This window comes from Hypanus sabinus, chromosome 6, assembly GCF_030144855.1.
Source record: "Hypanus sabinus isolate sHypSab1 chromosome 6, sHypSab1.hap1, whole genome shotgun sequence".
Taxonomy (NCBI): Eukaryota; Metazoa; Chordata; class Chondrichthyes; order Myliobatiformes; family Dasyatidae; genus Hypanus; species Hypanus sabinus.
In genome coordinates this window covers 137,602,982-137,623,692 of record NC_082711.1, presented here as the reverse complement: position 1 = coordinate 137,623,692, position 20,711 = coordinate 137,602,982, and the positions used below count along the sequence as shown (strand labels likewise).

The 20,711-nt window shown below is 40.7% G+C and overlaps 1 long non-coding RNA gene across 1 annotated transcript in view; it reads left to right on the top strand.

Moving 5' to 3' along the window:
* Positions 1–19,855, top strand: part of LOC132395878 (uncharacterized) — a 36,513-nt gene extending 16,658 nt beyond the window's left edge. Inside the window, exon 3 of the long non-coding RNA XR_009512774.1 lies at positions 19,544–19,855. This is a non-coding gene — a long non-coding RNA (uncharacterized LOC132395878). The remainder of the gene's footprint in view (positions 1–19,543) is intronic.
* Positions 19,856–20,711: the final 856 nt, after the last annotated feature.

The window sequence follows — 20,711 nt, the reverse complement described above, 5'->3', positions numbered from 1 at the left end:
TGTCAGTGTATTACAAAAAAGAAACTCAGTTGATGAGGTAGGGAGGGAATTCCAAATTTTGCACTTTCAGCTGAAAGCACAGTCCCCATTGGTGTAGTGATTATATTTGGTTATTATGTTTGTAAATTAGAGTAGTACAGATTCATTGGACATTCAAAGGATTATGAAAGCTAGGGAGTAGAGAACAAACCACACAAAATGCTGGGGGAGCTCAGCAGGTTAGGCAGCATCTATGGAGGGGAATAAACAGCCAATGTTTCAGGTCAAGATTCTTTCCCAGTCCTGATAAGAGTTCTCAGCTTGAAACGTCAACTGTTTATTCCCCTCCACAGATGATGCCTGACCTGCTGAGTTCCTCCAGCATCTTCTGTGTATTGCTCAAGATTTCTAGCAGTTGTGGGAAATCAGGTTCACGGGTTCGGTGAGCAGGGACAGAAGACACTCAACTGCCAGTACAAGGGGTGATTGATAAGTTCATGACCTAAGGTAGAAGGAATCAATTTTAGAAAACCTAGCACATTTAATTTTCAACATAGTCTCCTCCTACATTTACACACTTAGTCCAGCGGTCGTGGAGCATACAGATCCTGAACCTCCAGAAAGTGTCCAAGTAGGGGTGATTGATAAGCTTTCTGGATAATCACTCAGACTTGACCTGCATGTGCATGTAATGAGAGCTACCTTAGGCCACTAATTTATCAATCACCCATCTGTGGACACTTTCTGAAGGTCCAAGATCCGTATGCTCCACGACCGCTGGACTAAGTGTGTAAATGTTGGAGGGGACTATGTTGAAAAAATAAATGTGCTATGTTTTCTAAAATTGACTCCTTCTATCTTAGGCCACAAACTTATCAATCACCCCTTGTAAGTAGGTTAACTCTTTATTTACAAGACAGAATAGACACTAAACATTTAGTAAACCCGTCAAGGTAAACTTCATTACAGGTACTTACTTAAACAGAGTGCCTGAAGCACCAGGGAAACAGAAATTACATCTACAAATCGTGGCAAATACTTATCGAAATTGTGCATCCTTTACTACAGCACATCCCGCCCCCCCCCCTCCCCCCCCACTTTCTAGCATTTTCGAGGCATGCTAATCTACTTGGTCCATGGCAACCTAAGAGCAAAAAGAGACTGTGTGGTTACTGTGTGCTAGATTTAAACTCTACTGGCACCATGATGTCATCAGCTAGTGAGAGGGACTAGAATGCTCCTTACACGGACCACTGTTTACCTCCCAAGACAGAATGCCTTTCAATGAGCAGGTAAGTTAAGAGACTTTCTGCAACACCAGTATCCATCAAATCTCTTGTGTCTAGGGAGTAGAAAGGTCATGGAGATGCTGTAGCACGAGGGAGTGAGTTTAAAAATAAGAAAGCTTTACTGGAGCAACCCAAATAATTTGTTTGAAGGGAATGAAAAAATCTTTCATAGGTTCTAATTAAAAAAAGCAGAAAATGCTTTAAAAACTGAGCAGGCAGCACCTTTGTAGGGAAAAATAAAGATAATGTTTGTAGAATAGTGTTTATAAGAGGTTAACAAAAGTTAGAAAGCAAGCATGTATTTCTGACATTTAAAAAAATATTTCAGATTTGTACCATCTGTAGTCACTGGAATGAATGTTGGGCTGAAAGGATTGTTTACTGAAGAAAAACTGAGTAGGTTTGTTTTGTACTACACTATTTATGATTCTGAATAGCTTTACTGGTTAGGTGCTGTGAGGCTGTTACCCCTGTTTCAGAATCTAAACTTGCTAAGGGGTGGCTTATTTTAGATTAGTGATGACGCTTTTCTTTCAGAGGTTTCTCTGTGCTAGAGAGCTGTGGATGCGGAGTCACTAAGTGTATTCACTGCAAACCAGCTTTAAAAAAATTGCAAGAGACAGGCCCAGCCATTTTAAATACCCTTTATTGACTTTGCTCAGCCTCTGGCTTCATCAAGCAGGAGGCACAATGGAGTAGCGTCCCCAAATATGGCTACCTATAGAAACTCATCTCCATCTTACATTTGTTTTAGGTTGGCATGCAAGCCATGATCTTAACAAATATGTCACAACAAAGCTAATTTGAGTCAAGACTGGTATCAAACAAGGCTACAGTATTTCCCCAACATTTTGTCCTATTTTTCATCACAGTACTGCACCTCCTTCCAACAAGTGTCCGCTGAAGGAAGATAACCTACAAGACTTTTGGGGGACTGTGCAACCCATAGTGTCTATAGACCTGAATCAAGGTCCTTCTAACCTTAACAGGTGAGCTGATGTGTGCAACATCACATATTCAAAAGCTGGGTCCAAACCTTGTTGACTTACTCATTGAAACATACAGTACAAGTCAGTGTGCTGCTTTAGGCTTTAATGAACAACATCCCCCTCTAATAAATTTCAGAAACTCTCTGATAAAGTTTCTGAAGCATACACAAGGGCAGGGGTGACTGCTATTCAGTAGACCATGAGTTTCTGCTCAGGTTTTAGGCCTTGATCTCCAAAAGCCCTTCGCCGCAATCATCGAGAGGCTCTGCTACTGCACTGAAGACAATGGTACATTTCATTATGAATGTCTTTTGTTGAGAGGTGGAACCTGAAACCTGAGAAAGAATCTGCATTTCCACAATCTTACTCTGAAACTTTATAATTAGTGGGTGGTGATGTTTGACAGGAACTGGTAGAAATGCTAACCTATTGTCTGCTGCAGTGGAAAAGCTGAAGATTTTTGGTGCTCATCCCCTGAATAGGTGTGAAAACATATGTCACCAGCATACAGCCGTTATCTACCTACAGCAGGCACCAAAAGGCAATGGAAAGATGCTGAAGCTGTGTCTGTAAACTTCCCTCAATCCCCAGGCAGGAGGAACAGTGACAACAATATCACCGATTGCTATAAAAATCCATCTGGTCAACTCGTGTCTTGCAAGGGAAGAAATCTACAATCTTACCTCTTCAGGGTTATGTCTGTTTCCAGACTGGGTTAGTGTGATTAACTCTTATATGACCTGTGGAAAAAGCTTAGTGAACCATTCAGTTTACCATTATCACTGCATTCAGAGAATCAGAATCAGGTTTAATATCACCAGCATATGTTGTGAAATTTGTTAACTTAGCAGCAGCGGTACAATGCAATACCTGATAATACTGGAAAAATAAATAAGAAAATCCCTTACAGTAAGTATATATGTGTATTGAATATTTAAATTAAAATAATACAAAAACAAATAATGAAAGCGAGGCAGTTCAATGGGTTCCATGTCCATTTAAGAATCAGATGGCAGAGGGGAAGAAGCTGTTCCTGAATTGCTAAGTGTGTGTCTTCAGGCTTCTGTACCTCCTTTCTGATGGTAACAATGAGAAGAAGGCATTACCTGGGTAATGAGGGTCCTCAATGATGGGCACCGCCATTCTGAGACACCACTCCTTGAAGATGTCATGCATACTATGGATGCTAGTACCCAAGATGGGGCTGACTAATTTTACGACTTTCTGTAGCTTCTTTCAATCCTGTACAGTAGCTTCCCCCTCCCCCCCACACAAGACAGTAATGCAGCCTGTCAGAATGCTACATGGTACATCTGTAGAAGTTTTCAAGTGTCTTAGGTGACTAACCAAATCTCCTGAAACTCCTAATGAAATATAGCCCCTGCCTTGCCTTCTTTATAGCTGCAATGATTATTTTGGAAGCAGGTTAGATCCTCAGAGATCTTGACAGCCAGGAGCTTGAAGCTGCTCACTCTCTCCACTTCTGATCCCTCTATGAGGATTGGCTTGTGATCCCTTATCTACCCTTTCTGAAATCCACAATCAGCTCTTTGGTCTTACTGATGTTGCATGCAAGGTTGTTGCTGCAACACCACTCAGCTAGCTGGTATATCCTCTCTTCTCCATCTGAGATTCTGCCAATAATGGTTGTATCATCAACAAATTTATAGAAAGAATAAAACCATGTAAGCCATCTGGCATCAACCTAGGCCCTGCATTCAACGCAGTAGAATTACTCCAAGCACAGCTAACCTTGTAAAACTTCTTCAAAAATACCTTGGAACTGATGCCCAGATTGGGAGAGGTGTCCACAAAGTAATCAAGCAACAGCCTGACACATACCCAAGTGACAATATGGCAGAAGCCTCCATCATAGTTTTTAGTTATGTCCTGTCACTCTGGTAGCACAGTGGTGTATAGATGGGAAGAAGTGGCCCTTTGACTCCAGACCCTCATGCAATCTCATCTGAAGACCAGGATTCAAGCACTAGCTGCACCTCTAGACAAGTTGTTCTAGTAAGTACAATGCTGGCATCTGTTTGACAATGTGAAAAATTACCTAGTTCACAAAAATCAAGATGAATGCAATCTAGCCAATTGCAATCAAATCAGTCTATTGTCAGTCATTAGCAAAGTCATCAGCAGTATTGCTGAATAGCATATACTCACCAATAACCTGCTGATTTTGCCAGAACCACTCAGTTCTTCATCAAAGCATTCATCCAAACATTGACCAAAGAGTTGAATTCCAGTGGTGAGGTGCAAATATCTACTCCTGATATCAAGATTTAACAAAGTGTGGCCTCAAAAAAGCCCTGATAAAGCTGAAATTCATTGGCATCAAAGAGAAAAACTGCAATGACTTCCAGTAGTATCTTGTATAAAGGAAAACGGTTGTGCAGTTGGAAGTTGGTCATCCTAGCCCCAGGTCTTCATTGTAGGAGTTTCTCGGGGCAACTGGCTTCAGCCATTTTATGAATTACCTTCTTTGAAATGGGGTTGGAAGAGATAATGTCACTCCACTCTTTAAGAAAGGAGGGAGGTAAAAAACAGGAAATTATAGGCCAGTTAGCCTGTCTTCAGTTGTTGGCAAGATGTTGGAGTCCATTATTAAGGATGAGTTTTCAAGGGACTTGAAGGCACAAGATAAAATAGACCTAAGTCAGCAAGTGACAATCTTGGCAGATGAATCTGTTAAATCTTTTGAGGAACTAACAGTCAGGATAGATAAAGGTCAGTGGATGTTGTCTACTTGGATTTTCAGAATACCTTTACAAAAGTGCTGCACTTGAGGCTGCCAAACAAGATAAGAGCCCATGGTATTACAGGAAAGATACTAGTGTGTATAGAGATTGGCTGACTGGCAGGAAACAAAAAATGGGAACAATAGGTTGGCTGCTGGTGATTAGTAATTCTGTAGGAATCAGTGTTGGAGCTGCTTATTTTCATGTAATGTCAATTGTCTGGATGACAGAATTGATGGCATTGTGGCCAAATTTGTGAACAACACAAGATAGGTGGAGGGACAGGTTGTTTTGAGGAAGCAGGGAGTCTGCAGAAGGACTTAGTCAGATTAGATGTGGCAGATGGAATGTAGTGTAGGAAATGTGTGGCCATGTACCTTTGTAGAAGGACTAAAACACATCCTATTTTCTAAATGGGGAGCAAATTCAGAAATCAGAGATGCAAAGAGACTTGAGAGTCCTCATGCAGGATTCCCTAAAGGTTAACCTACTGCTTGAGTTAGTGGTAAAGAAAGCAAAAGCAATTGTCGGGCCCCTCCCAATCACTGCCCAGTTAACAGGAGTCACCTGCCACTCATTTCCAATGCATCACCAGCAGCCTATTTAAAACAAACTTTCCTCTACAGTCCTTGTCCATTCATTGAATTGGCCAGTAGTTCCTAGCCAATTACCATGTTGCTTTGTGTTAAGTATCTGTCCTCTTATGTTTTGTTACCTATCATGGCTTGTTATTTTGCAGTTTATTATTAAAGTGATCGCTCTCTACTAAGTTGTTTCTGTTGATTTGTGTTTGAGTCAAGCCTCCTCTATATTTCCTAACAGTAATTGGCCCAGCAGAGTTTGCACGCCTAAAGAAAAGCATCTGTAGGCATGTGCACATGGTCCAGAAACAGTAGGAAATCATTGGCCATCTGCTCACTACTATCAACTAACTTTCTGACTCATAATAACAACCATGTGCCAGTCAACCTCCTCCCTTGGAGCCCTGAATTCCGGTGTTAAATGGACCGAGCCAACATTGCCTTTGTCATCTCTCTCTCTTGCTCGCTCTCTCTCTCTCTCTTCCCCCCCCCCCCCTCCCTCCTGGGTGAATTCTGACTTGGGCTGCCACTAGTTGGGACAATAAAACCACCATCTGCAATAATATGAGGAATTCAATGCTGAAATGCGCCAGGTTTTCAACCATCCGGGAAGTGGAAGGGAGGCAGCAGATCAGATACTTCATCTGTGTTTAGGCTCAAACTAAGTGCTGGATTATACCATGGAAATCAGGACCCTTGTGTTTGAGTGCAGCTGGAATGCAGTGGAACTGATGGTCCATTGCTGTCACAGTTCCTGGTGCACTTGAATCAGAATCGGAATCAGGTTTATTATCATCGGCATGTGATATGAGATTTGTTAACTTAGCAGCAGCAGTTCAATGCAGTACATAATCTAGCAGAGGGAGAAAAAAATAATAAATAAAATAAAACATAATAATGAATAAACAAGTAAACCAATTACGTATTTTGAATAGATTATTTTAAAATGTACTAAAACAGAAATACTGTATATTTTTTAAAAAAGCTTCAAAGTCCATTTAGGAATGGGATGGTAAAGGAGAAGAAGTTGTTCCTGAATCACTGATCATGTGCCTTCAGGCTTTTTTATCTTGTACCTGAATGTAACAGTGAGAAAAGTGCATGCCCTGGGTGCTGGAGGTCTTTAATAATGGACGCTGTCTTTCTGAGACAGTGCTTCCTAAAGATGTCCTGGGTACTTCGTTGGCTAGTGCCCAAGATGGAGATGACTAGATTAACGACCTTCTGCAGCTTCTTTCAGTCCTGTGCAGTAGCCCCTCCATACCAGACAGTGATGGCAGCCTGTCAGAATGCTCTCCACAGTATAACTGTAGAAGATTTTGAGTGTATTTATTGACATGCCAAATTGCTTCAAACTCCTAATAAAGTATAGCTATTGTCCTGCCTTCTTTATGACTACATCAATATGTTGGGACCAGGTTAGATCCTCAGAGATCTTGACACCCAAGAACTTGAAGCTGCTCACTCTCTCCACTTCTGATCCCTCTATGAGGATTGGTATGTGTTCCTTTGTCTTACCCTTCCTGAAGTCCACAATCAGCTCTTTCGCCTTACTATCATTGATGTCCAGGTTGTTGCTGTGGCACCATTCCACTAGTTAGCATATCTCACTCCTGTACACCTTCTCGTCACCACCTGAGGTTCTACCAACAATGGTTGTGTCATCAGCAAATTTGTAGATGAGGTGTCTACCTGGAAGATCCCCTCTGACCTCGAAAACCTCATTACACTGTCCCTCCATATTGACAGGGATCTCATGGAATGACTCTCTAGATCAACAGCTAGAACTCAAGTTCCATTCCCAGAATGATTTTCAGGCAGCAGGACCCTCATCAGCCACCAGAACCCCTGCAGTTAGGGCGAGCTCTCTTAACCTCTCAAGAGTGTGAGAGTCGGTGGAGAAACAACTTGTGTGCTCACTGCAGGGTAGCTGATCACCTACACATCATACAGCAACACCAGGTAGAGACGAGAGGCCTTCTATCCGGTAAGCTTCCCTTGGCTCCTCGTTTCAGCGCCGTAGTCCAACTCACTCTTTCTGTCCTCCTCCACAGCCTAATAGATCTATGCACACAGAAGACTCTGGTGGATTCTGCTGCAGTTTTCTGGTCTATCTGTGTACGCACCTTGGACTCCCTATAAAGCCTAACTCTCACCCCTTCTGCATCATAGCCATTGACGGACATCCCTTGGGGTCTGGGATGGTCAGAGTGCACACATGGCCGGTGCACATGAGCACTGCGAGTCCACCTAATTCCTCCTCTCCTTTCATCTTGGTTTACCCCTTTCTTTCCACTCATGACCCTTGCTTTGCCTGGTCATCCGATTCACTGCTGAGTTAGGGACCCACCTGCCTGCCACCTTAGTTAACTTCACCCTGGGGATAGTGGAAACCCTCAAACTCACCAAACTCTTGCAGGAATACCACAACTTGGCCCTTCATCTTCAGTAGAAGGAAACCTGGCACCCTATTGCTTCACAGACAACATAACAGTGCGATCGACCTCTTCCTGGGCACCACACATCCCTGTGGTTGTTTGTTCACCATCACCCCTTCTGAGACCCAAGCCATGAATGACTACACCACCAAAGCACTACATCATGGCTTCATTTGATCATTCCAGTCCCCAGCTGTGCAGGATTCTTCTTTGTCAAGAACAAAGATAGGGTTCTTCATTCCTGCATTGACTACCATGGACTCAACAAAATCACCACTTAGAACCTCTAAACTCCACCTCCCACCCGCCCCCCCCCCCCCCGATGGACAGCATATTTGAAAAACTCCCCAGGGCCCAGATGTTCACCAAGCTGGATCTACAGAGCATATGTGTCCTGATCCTTATCTGCCAGGGGAATGAATGGAAATTGGTGTAAATAATACCCACTAGTCACTATAGAGCTTCCTCTACACCCGTGAGACCCAACATAGTTTGGGGGAACACATTTTGAGCACCTTTAACTTCTCCACAACACGGAGGATTTCCCGTAGCCAACCATTCCCCATTCCCACTCTGACATGTTGGTCCACTCCTCCTCTGCTGCCACACTGAGGCCACTCTCAAGTTGGAGGAGGAATACCTCATATTATGTTTGGTTAGCCTCCAATTGGATGGCATGAACATCAATGGCTACAACTTCTGGTCATTTTTCCCCCACCCCTTCTTTCCTTTTCTGTTTCCCATTCTTTCTCCCCCATCCTTCCCTTCTCACCTGTCTATCACCTCGTTCTGATGCTCCTCCTCTTTCTGTCTCCTGTGGTCCATTCTCCTCCTCTAAGTGACTCCTCCTTCTTCAGTTCTTTACCTTTTCCACCTACTACCTCCCAGCTTCTTACTTCAAACCCTTCCCCCACCCACATACCTTCTCACTCATTGGTTTCACCTATCATCTTCCAGTTTGTACTCCTTCTCCTGCCTCCTCCTCCTTATTCTGGCTTCTAGTCTCTTCCCCCTTCCTTTCCAGTCCTGATAAAGGGTCTTGTTCTGAAATGTCAACTCTATTCCTCTTCATCGATGCTGCCTGATCTGCAGTTCCTCCAACACTTTGTGTGTGTGTGGTGAACTACATATACCTGTCTGGACATGCCCCTGCTGACTCCTGAGGCTCCTGTGGCTCCTCCCTGTGTAAAGGCGATCAAGGCCTGAGCCCGGGCTCTCAGTCTCCAGGATGTAGTATGGTGGTCACTCACTGCTTGTTCCTTCTTCCAGTCAATAAAAGCTGATATCTCGCCTTTACGTCTCAGAGTGAGTTATTGATGGTGCATCAGTGTGTGTTGCAGAAAATATTCCCCTTTTGGTACAATGTTGAAGCCTCCATAAATATACAACTAACCAGAAAGTTAAGTGACAAAACATTTCACTACTGAACGTTTACCTCCATCTTAAGCAGTGGAGGTTAACAATGTGCTAATTGTAGGAAAATTCTTCTAGTCATTGCCTATGTAGTTTCAATGGGATAGAGAATGTCCCATAGCCAATAAGTTGGTTTAATTAGCAACAAAATATCAGTTGGAAGTTAAAAAGTGTACAGTTTTATATCCTGAAGATTGGTTCTTGTTTTAGTTAATCCATAATTATGCTACCCATAATTTTATAACTCCAGAATGATCCCTAATAGAATTACCACGTAAATGCTGTTTCAAGGACAGGTCAGAGTACAGGTGTCTTGAAGAGAATGCCTCACCCTTCAAATACCCAAAATCTTTCCCATTCTACAAGGCAAAGTCAGAATTGTGATCAGGTGTTCTGTAGTTACCTGCATACAGTAGTTCCAACAACACATAAGATGTTGCTATCTAGAACAAAGGAAACTTAGTAGACATCCCAAGCACCTCTCGTCTGACACTGGTGCATTATGGAACTAGTACGGAGCAGCTACTAAATAAATGGTGGGAATTTTCCTTTGATATAGCTTCTCAAATCCAAGACTATGACCACTAGAAAAGGATGGGCAGGTCCATGAGCAATACAATGGGAGACCACATCCTAGAGTTTGAAGGTATATAGGAGTAAACACCATAATTGTACATTTCTGTTAGTTTATGTCTATTGCCTTTGGCATACTCCTATCTTTCTAGCATCATGACAGAACACACTAGGGACAGGAGAAACAACTTAAAGTGTCATTGTTAATATGCACACTGTGCTGACTTGAAAATATACCTTTCTTTCTTTATTATGTATGGGGTCCAAATCCTGGATATCACAATCCTTCAACATAGCGGGAATGTCGTTATCATAGAAAACACTTTTTCATGGACAACTAGAGATGGGCAATAATTGGTGGCTTTACGAGCTTACCCACATCCCATGCTTGAATTTAATAAGATGTTTTCTTTGTTTTGTACTTTCAGGAGATTAATTGCAAAGACATTAACCGTATTAGTAAGTGATGACCAAAACCATCCCCTTACTTTGATCCGCAAATATTGCAACAATAGAAATTTTGCATTTAGCCTCACAAGTAATCTTTCAGGTTTCTTTGACCCAAACCATCATCCATGCACTCAGCATGAATTTTGCTCGGTGTCGAAGCGGACACCAAGAAGATCTCTGGTTCTTGTCTACAACTCACCCTCCACTCTTCAGAGATGGGGGAACAAATTAATTTTACACTAAACTCCTAAGAACCTAGGGACTAGAGATTAGTTGAAATGGTTAGACTGAGTCAACCAATGTCTTATAAACTTGTACTATTTATTTCAGGTTTGGGCAGTGCCTTAACTGCTTCATCAGTGATCTTCTTTCCATCATGAGGTCAGAAGTGAAAATGTGTGTTGATGAACTTAATGACTTTCCATTCTATTCACAGCTCCTTAGTAAAGGGGGCAGACCCTGTCTGTATGCAGCATGCTCAGACACCACTCAGACACATAAAATTCATAACCATTTCCAACAGAATAGAGTATAACTCACTTGGAATTCAACAGCATTGTCATCACAAAGTCCCACATTATACAGAACCTCAACTGGACCAAAATCAGGTTCAGTGTCATAAGTATATTTTGTGACTTTTTTGTTTTGCAGCAGCAGTACAGTGTAATACATAATAATAAAAAACTACAATTTACAATAAGAAAATATACAAGTAAAATTAAATTCAGAAAATTAAATAAGTAGTGCAAAATAAGAGCAAAAAAAGTAAAAAAAAATAACGAGATAGTGTACATGGGTTCATCGTCTGTTCAGAAATCTAATGGCGGAGAGGAAGAAGCTGTTCTAAAATGTTGAATGTGTGGCTTCAGGCTCTTGTAGCTCCTCCCTGATGGTAGTAATGAGAAGTGGGCATGTTCTGGGTGATGGATGATGGGCATTATTGATGATGGATGCAGCTTTTTTGATTCATTGCCTTTTGAAGATGCCCCAGATGCTGGTGAGGCTAGTGCTCATGATGGAGCTGGCTTTGTTTGCAACTTTCTGCAGCTTTTTCCAGTCTGGTGCTGTCCTCCATACCAGATAGTGATGCAACCAGTTAGAATGCTCTCCATGGTAATCTGTAGAAATATGCTAGTCTTTGGTGACATACCAAGTTTCCTCAAACTCCTAATTCACTGTAATTCTTTGTTATTGCATCAATATGGTGGGCCCAGGATAAATCTTCAGATATCTGTATGTAACCATATAATTACTCCAGCGATAGGAATAGTCAGAGGTTAGACATTTTGTGATAAGTGTTTTACTTCTGCCATCACAGAGCCTTTCCACTCCCTTCAAAGTGTTTGATGGGTTGTTTGCTTGGATGAGTGCAGCTCCAACAGCATCCAAGATTCATAGCACTGTCCAGGGCAAAGCAGCCTTCTTGATTGACATATAATTCACCATCCTGACCATACTTGATGCATGGTGGCCACGCTATATTAAAAAGTACTGCTGTTATAGTTGAACAATAGCCCCCACCCTATGAAGTTCATGGTCTTAAAGAACATAGGAACTCTACCACATGCCGATTCCCCCACACCATCTTGACTTGGAATGGTGATTGGTTCCTGATTATTGCTGGAACTAATTCCTGGAATTTCCTAACAACGCTGTTGGAATGTCTTAACTGGAAAGACTGTGGGTTTGGCAATAAATGTTGATTTTCCTATGATGCCCTGATATTGAGAAATAAAAGAAAGGCTCTAATAATCTGCTAGGCAAATTGTGGTGTAATGCCCCTTCTGATGCTTTGTCAATGTCTCCATTATAACCAAATAAAAAAGGAGAAAGGTGAGTGGGAAGGCAAATACAACAATATAGAAAGAGAGTGGGAGACAGAGAGACAATGGTGCATTTACAGTATATATTTGTCCGTGAACAATGCAATGAGAAATCAACTAGTTTAATTTTAATTGTAGATCCTGAAAGTTGAAGGAATGTGGGAGTAATGTATCCGTACCGCACATTTTTAGCTACTCTGAGTCAGCTTATAACTATTACCTTGGACATACTCCCACAGTTTGAGCATCATGGCAAAAACATGACAGAAGACAGAAGCTAGCATGACAAAATTCAAGAATTTTGAAGAAATACAAAATGCTGCTTTCCTCCTGTTTTCTGTCATTCCTGTGGTGATTAGATACATTCAAAATCACAGTGAATATTTTTTTCTCTTAAATGTAACAAAACATTTGTTGATGACTGTTGTAAAATGTTTATTTTTAACTTCTTCAAGGGAATCTTAAATGAATAAGGGTGAACCATACTTTGAGGATGACATCTTAAGAATGAAGCTTAAGAAGGAAATTAGGAGAGCCAGAAGGGGCCATGAGAAAGCCAGCAAGGACTAAGGAAAACCCCGAAGCATTCTACAAGTATGTGAAGAGCATGAGGATAAGACGAGAAAGAATAGGACCTATCAAGTGTGACAGTGGGAAAGTGTGTATGCGTCCGGAGGTAATAGCACAGGTACTTAATGAATACTTTACCTCAGTATTCACTATAGAAAAGGACCTTGGTGATTGTAGGGATGACTTGCAGCAGACTGAAAAGCTTGAGCATGTAGATATTAAGAAAGAGGATACGCTGGAGCTTTTGGAAAGCATCGAGTTGGATAAGTCGCCGGGACTGGATGAGATGTTCCCCAGTCTACTGTGGGAGGCAAGGGAGGAGATTGCTGAGCTTCTGGCGATGATCCTTGCATCATCAATGGGGACGGGAGAGGTTCCGGAGAATTGGAGGGTTGTGGATGTTGTTCCTTTATTCAAGAAAGGGAGGGAGAGATAGCCCAGGAAACTATAGACCAGTGAGTCTTAACTCAGTGGCTGGTAGGTTGATGGAGAAGATCCTGAGAGGCAGGACTTATGAACATTTGGAGAGGTATAATATGAGTAGGAATAGTCAGCATAGCTTTGTCAAGGGCAGGTCGTGCCTTACGAGCCTGACTGAAGTTTTTGAGGATGGGTCTAAACACATTGATGAAGGAAGAGCAGTAGATATAGTTTATATGGATTTCAGCAAGGCATTTGATAAGGTACTCTGTGCAAGGCTTATTGAGAGAGTAAGGAGGCATGGGATCCAAGGGGACATTGCTTTGTGAATCCAGAACCGGCTTGCCCACACAAGACAAAGAGTGGTTGTAGACGGGTCATATTCTGCATGGAGGTCGGTGACCAGTGGTGTGCCTCAGGGATCTGATCTGGGACCCTTACTGTTAGTGATTTTTATAAATGACCTGGTTGAGGAAATGGAGGGATGGGCTAGTAAGTTTGCTGATGACACAAATGTTGGGGCTGCTGTGGATAGTGTGGAGGACTGTCAGAGGTTACAGCATAACATCAATAGGATGAAAAACTGGCTTTGAAGTGACAGATGGAGTTTAACCTAGATAAGTGTGAGGTGGGTCATTTTGCTAGGTAAAATATGATGGCAGAATATAGTATTAATGGTAAGACTCTTGGCAGTGTGGAGGATCAGAGGGATCTTAGGGTCCGAGTCCATAAGACGCTCAAAGCTGCTGCACAGGTTGACTCTGTGGTTAAGAAGGCATATGGTGTATTGGCCTTCATCAATCGTGGAATTGAATTAAGGAGCCGAGAGGTAATGTTGCAGCTATATAGGACCCTGGTCAGACCCCACTTGGAGTACTGTGCTCAGTTCTGGTCGCCTCACTACAGAAAGGATATGGAAGCCATAGAAAGGCTGCAGAGAATATTTACAAGGACGTTGCCTGGATTGGGGAGCATGCCTTATGCCAATAGGTTGAGTGAACTCAGCCTTTTCTCCTTGGAGCGATGGAGGATGAGAGATGACCTGATAGAGGTGTATAAGATGATTGTGTGGATAGTCAAAGGCTTTTTCCCAGGGATGAAATGGTTGCCACAAGAGGACCCAGGTTTAAGGTGCTGGGGAGTAGGTACAGAGGAGATGTCAGGGGTAAGTTTTTTACGCAGAGAGTGGTGAGTGCGTGGAATGGGCTGCTGGCAATGGTGGTGGAGGTGGATACGATAGGGTCTTTTAAGAGACTTTTGGATAGGCACATGGAGCTTAGAAGAATAGAGGGCTATGGGTAAGCCCAGTAATTTCTAAGGTAGGGACATGTTCAGCACAACTTTGTGGGCTGAAGGGCTTGTATTGTGCTGTAGGTTTTCTATGTTTCTATCTGTAATTCTGTTTGCATACTGGTTGTTTCAGCTACTAATTAAGTACTTAATGCAGTACCGGTAGGTTGTGAGTTCAAATCCCATTTCAGAGAAATAAACAGAAATCAAGCCTAATGTTGAGTACAGTCATGAAGAATTTGTTCTGAAATAACTGTGATTACATGTCAGGAATATTTGACTATAAAACCGTTTGAAATAAACCAAAGTAATGAAAAGTGTTATATACTCGGAAGGATACCATTTAAAAATTCTTACACATTAGTGCTAGGTTTCCTATTTCCCCAGAAGCTTCTGCACACCACAGAATCATGTAAATCTCAGGAAAGACAGAAAAGACACAAAAAACATCCAATACCTGCTTAGGAATAATGTTGTTCCTCTTTAGGTGTCTAGATTTTCCTTGGTCCAGAGTTAGGTGAATACTTGTTATTAGACAGATGAGAGTCAAAAGTCCTTTGGATAAGTACATCATGCATGATATTTCACCAAGTAGCCCAACCTCTATTGTCAGGAAATAGATCAAGGGAAGAATGACTAAACAGTTGGAAATTTTCATCTGGTCATAGGTTCAGAATGGATTTACAAATGATAAATCCTATCTAAAAAAAAGATTGAATAGATAATCCAAGTAGTAGACAGAGAATGAAATGGACTTACTGAAGCCTTCAGAATAAGTTTACCTAAAACTGAAGCTATTGAAATTGAAGGAAGTTCATTAGCTTGGCCTGGAAATTCACCAACTCACCAGACAGAAAGTAGGGATAACAGACTTCCATTCAAATTAGAATGGAATCGCATTCTCCCTGTGACCACATGGGTTTCCTCTGGGTGTTCTGGTCTCCAAACACAGTCCAAAGACATACCAGTTGGTAAGTTAGTTGGTCATTGTAAATTGGCCCATAATTAGGCTTGGATTGAATCAGGAGATTGCTGGGCAGCATGGCTGAAAGGGCCTATTCTGCGCTGTATATCAATCAATTAATAAATAAATAAACAAATAAGTAAGTAAATAGATAGATAAGCAGGGTGTGATTCATGATGTATACAAAGATCTATATTATGGCCTCAACTATTTACTGTCTTTATTAACAGTGTAGACAAAGGAATAGACATCGATAGCTTCAAGTTTTTCTGCAATTCACAGATATAGTGTAGATGGATACATTAAATTATATTGATATTAATAGATTAGGTTAAAAGGCAAACCAGTAGAAAATGGAGTTGTATGTTAAATATAAGATCCTCCACATGGGACATAAGGATGAAAAGCTAGAAACAGTTAATCCAAAGATATTTCAGAATCCATATGCACATATAGTTTAATTATCAAAGACAGGTACATAATATTATCGAAGGTTGGTGATTTTATACACTGGTTTCTAGGAAGTAGATTTTAAACTTAATCTATATGAAGCTCTCCTTCAACATGTCTGGAGAATTTTGTGTACTTCTAAGTGTTGTGCATGGGAAGAATGGTGCAGGAATTTATTAGAATAATAGTTCTAATGCGCTGGAATTTTGAAAGATATTCTGTAATCAATCAATGTTTTCAAGTTATGAAGTGGAACTGATAGAATAAATAGACAATATCTATGATGAGTGGGTCTTAGAGAGAAATTGGGAAATGCTGGTTATGATCATGATGCATGATTAACTTTTACCCATTTAATTTGCTCCCACTGGACTGGAGCATCCAGCATATATGATCAAGTCCTGTTGCTTACTGCTTATTTATAAAATACAATTGTTTGATATGCTGCTAGATAAAACAAATTACTGATAACTGAATCATGCCTAAATCTCAGAGGGATTCTCTTTGTATCTAAATGCTTTATAAATCATTTCACAAGATTTTGAAGCCACTGTGGAGCACAGGTGAGAGCATGCACCTTGATTTTCCAGTCTGAATGTAAATGTTTTGATAGACAAGCTGGGAGAGAGGAAATAGGCTGTCTGCTTGCAGAGATTAGAAAGGCTCTCAAGTCTGCTCTAAAGTGGCAATGGGAGACGTCTTCCTTAAGGGGAATGCTAGGAGTGATACAGTAAGAAACTAGATACCGTTTTGTAAAAGTTCTCATCATCTCACATCACTATCAGCCCTCAATACTGCTCCAAGTAATGCAACCTGTTACTAACCTAATGACAATCTGAATCAATCATATGAGTGACTACCTGGTGACATCACAAAACCTTCTTACCATCTGCAAAATATAAATACTCTCCACTTGATTGGATGACTACTGTGCCAAAAACTTTCAAGAAGTTTGAGTGCATTGTCAATCACCCTGAATGTTCATTTTCACTATCACATAGGAGAAGTAAAGACAAACACTAAGGCCAAGTCCAAGGGCTGATTGGCCCAAGCATTTAATACAGTGCTTCAGAAACCCTATGTAGACTTTATTAAATTTTATAAGGCCATTTTGCTGTTGCACAGTTGTGAAGATGCTGCCCAGAGTTCCAGGAACTGGGTCCCACACTGACCTCCAGTGCCATCTGTGTGGAGCTTGCATTTTCTGTAACTCTATGTGTTTCCTGTCAGTGCTCCAGTGTCTCAAAGAATCTCAAAGCCATGCAAGTTAGTAGGTTGCTTGGCCATGTGTTGTTTCCATTAAATAAGTGACTGGTAGAACCTGGGAGGATTTAAAGGCAATGTGGCGAGAATTTATTTTAGGTTTATTTTCTGTTATTTATTCCTCTTTCAGGATCTAGATATCACTGGCAATGCTGGAATTAATTACTCCTCCCAACTGCTGTTCTAAGGGTCAGTGTGATTTATCTCCCTGGCATTCTGCAGAGAGCTTTAGAAATTAGCGCAATAGATTCAGCAATATATTTTCAAGTCAGAATGGTGTGTGACTTAGAGGGCAAGACACCTACATACCTACTGCCCTTGCCCTTCTTGGTGTTAGAGGTCACAAGTTTGGAAGGTGCTGTTGGAGCGGGCTGGTCAAGTAAGTACAGCCTGTTTTGGTGATTGTATACACTATTATCACCTTGCCAATGATGGGGGGAATGAATACCTATCAAGAAATTGTGCTCGTTCCGTACTTCAGGGAAATAAAAGATGAAGAACTATATGCTGGCTGGCATCAGAGAAAGGATGAGAGAAGAATGTGTGAATGAGCAAACCTCAGAGGGAACTCCCGTGGAGTAATCCTCCACATACCACCTTATCACAGTCAATTAATGGAAAAGTACTAAAGAGAAAGAATTGCTGGGGCAGCTGAGGAAATATTAGATGGAAAACTAGGCATTTGGTTCATTTTTGAAATAAAGAATTCTGTCAAAATGCATAGACCACCAGCTGAGAGACGAGAGGGAGCAGGTCAAAAGGACAACTCAGCTTAGCTCAGCCACTGGGATTTGTAGTAGAAATAGTATTTTTGCTCATTGTATTCTTTACATTGTCTGATAGAAGACATCAATGCACATTCAGACTAAATAATAATTGGTTCTTGATATGAGTGATAGTTTAAAATGTTATGAATACAATTCAATGCAAAGAAATGTTACCTTCAACTTGGTGGTAGTATTTAATTATAGGTTAATGGGTGTAGATTTCCGTACAATATCCAACTTGCCTCTCCGCCACCCCCAATCAAATAAATGTAACAGAAACATGCATGTTTGTAACTAATAGTACTTTTTAAAGTCAAATAGGATGTTTATCAATTTACTAAAAATATAACTATCATGACTGGAACTAAAATTCTTGCACTTCAAAGTTTAAAGAGTTGAATGCTCAAAGTAAATTTATTATCAAAGTATGTAGATGTCACCATGTACCACCCTGAGATTCATCTTCTTGTGAGCATTCACAGTAGATACAAAGAAATACAATGGAATCAATGAGAAACCACACAGAAGCAAACACAGACAACCAATGGATAAAAGAAGACAAACTCTGCAAATGAGAAAAAAACAAATAATAATAAAAACTAAATAAGTAATAATATTGAGAACATGATTTGTAGAGTACTCGAAAGTAAGTACATAGGTTGTGGAATCAGTTCATTGTTAGAGTGAGTGAAGTTATCCACATTGGTTCAGGAGATGAATAGATGAAGGGTCATAATTAAATAAGTAATAAATAATATTGTACATAAACCTGGTGATGTGGGACCTAAGGGCCCTGTACCTTCTTCCCAATGACCTGGATGGTGGGAGTCCTTGATAATGGATACTGCTTTTTTGTGGCAGTGTTTCTTGTACATTGCTCAACTGTGGAGAGTGTTTTTCCAGTGATGGACTGGGCGGCATCTGCTACATTTTGTAAGCTTTTCTGTTTGTAGGCATTGGTGTTTCCATACCAGGCCATGATATAACCAGTCAGGATACTCTCCACTGTGCATCTATAATAACCTTAAAATTCAAAGTACATTTATTATCAAAGTAAGTATATATTATACAACCTTGAGATTTGCCTCCTAGCAGACAACCATGAAACAATGAAACCTTAAAGAACCCATTAAAAAGACAATCAGACACCTTAATGTGGAGAGAGAGAGAGAGAGAGAGAGAGAAAACATCATGCAAACAATAACTGCCATCTTAAAAGAGATATTGCATCTCATTGTGCTGGGTGATATGTATTTGAATAAATCACAAAGGCAAAGGTAAGTGAGGGGCTGAATTTAAAGATATGCCTTATACCCTGGCTGTTGAAACCATTGAGCTTAATGCCACAGTTACCCCTCTTAGTAGGCTTTACCCACACTGTCAGTTGAAGTCCTATCCAAAACTTGAATCTGGTTTCCTAACTCTTCTCCAACCTAACTAATTTTCTCTTTCATTACATTGAACGTTGTATTGAGGTATTAGTAAAAGTATTTGGTAGTTGTACCGTTTCTAAGCCATTGTCATTTCCTTCACCACACAGCTTCTTTCTACTGGGACACAATTGAGAGCATCCTGACTGGCTGTACCAGGGCTCTGCAGAGAGTGGTGCGGACAGCCCAGCGCTTCTGTGGATGTGAAGTTCCCACTATTCAGGACATTTATAGCAACAGGTGTATAAAAAAAAGGTCCAAAGGATCATTGGGGACCCAAGTCACCCAACCACAAAACAGTTCCATCTGCTACCATCTGAGAAACAGCACCACAGCATTAAAGCCAGGACTAACAGGTTCTAGGGACAGCTTCTTCCACCAGGCCATCATTAATTCACAATTGTATTTCTAAGCTATATTGACTGTCCTGTTGTACATACTATTTATTACAAATTATTATACATTGCCCATTCACATAGGACGTAATGTAAAGATTTTTACTCATGTATGTGAAAGATGTAAGAAATAAAGTCAATTCTCTGAGAATTGTTTTCATCGCCACATTGCCTCTAAGAATGGTTCCTATGCTCCAGTGAATTATTTGTTGCTTGACTGACATATTGGTATTGGTCCAGTGTTCAGAAAATGAAACATACATAAATTTCTGATGGACTTCAAAGTAGGATCTTAAAAACCTGGCATTTAGAATAGTTTCTGTGTTGGCTTTTATTTATCTAAGTTCTATAGATTTGGGTAAGGTTGAATTAGATTGAAAAATAGCAAATACACTCCTTTATTCAAAAAGAGGGGGAGACAGATGGCAGAAAACTACCCACCAGTTAACAGCTGTCACATGGAAATATTACAAGTTATTATTAAAGATATTATTGTGCAGAATTTGGAAAATACATGAAAGTTAAGGACTGTATGGTTTTGTGAAAGAGAAATCATTTTTGACCAATTTGTTGAAGTTCTTTGAAGATGTAACATGTTTTTATTAGACAAAGAGAACTGGGATGTAGTTAGGTTTCTAGAAGACATTTGTTAAGATCTAATGTTATTGTAGAATATAAAAGCTCATCATCTGAGAAATAACATGTTGGCATGGATGGAATGTTGCCTGGCTAACAATAAAACAGAATATCTGGGTCTTTTTCTAGTTTTAAGATGTAAAAAATGGTTGTATAAATAACTAGGATAAAGGCAACAAACACAGCTGCTCAGTTTGCAGATGTTATAATGATAGGTAGGAAGGTAAGCTGTGAGTAGAAAATATAG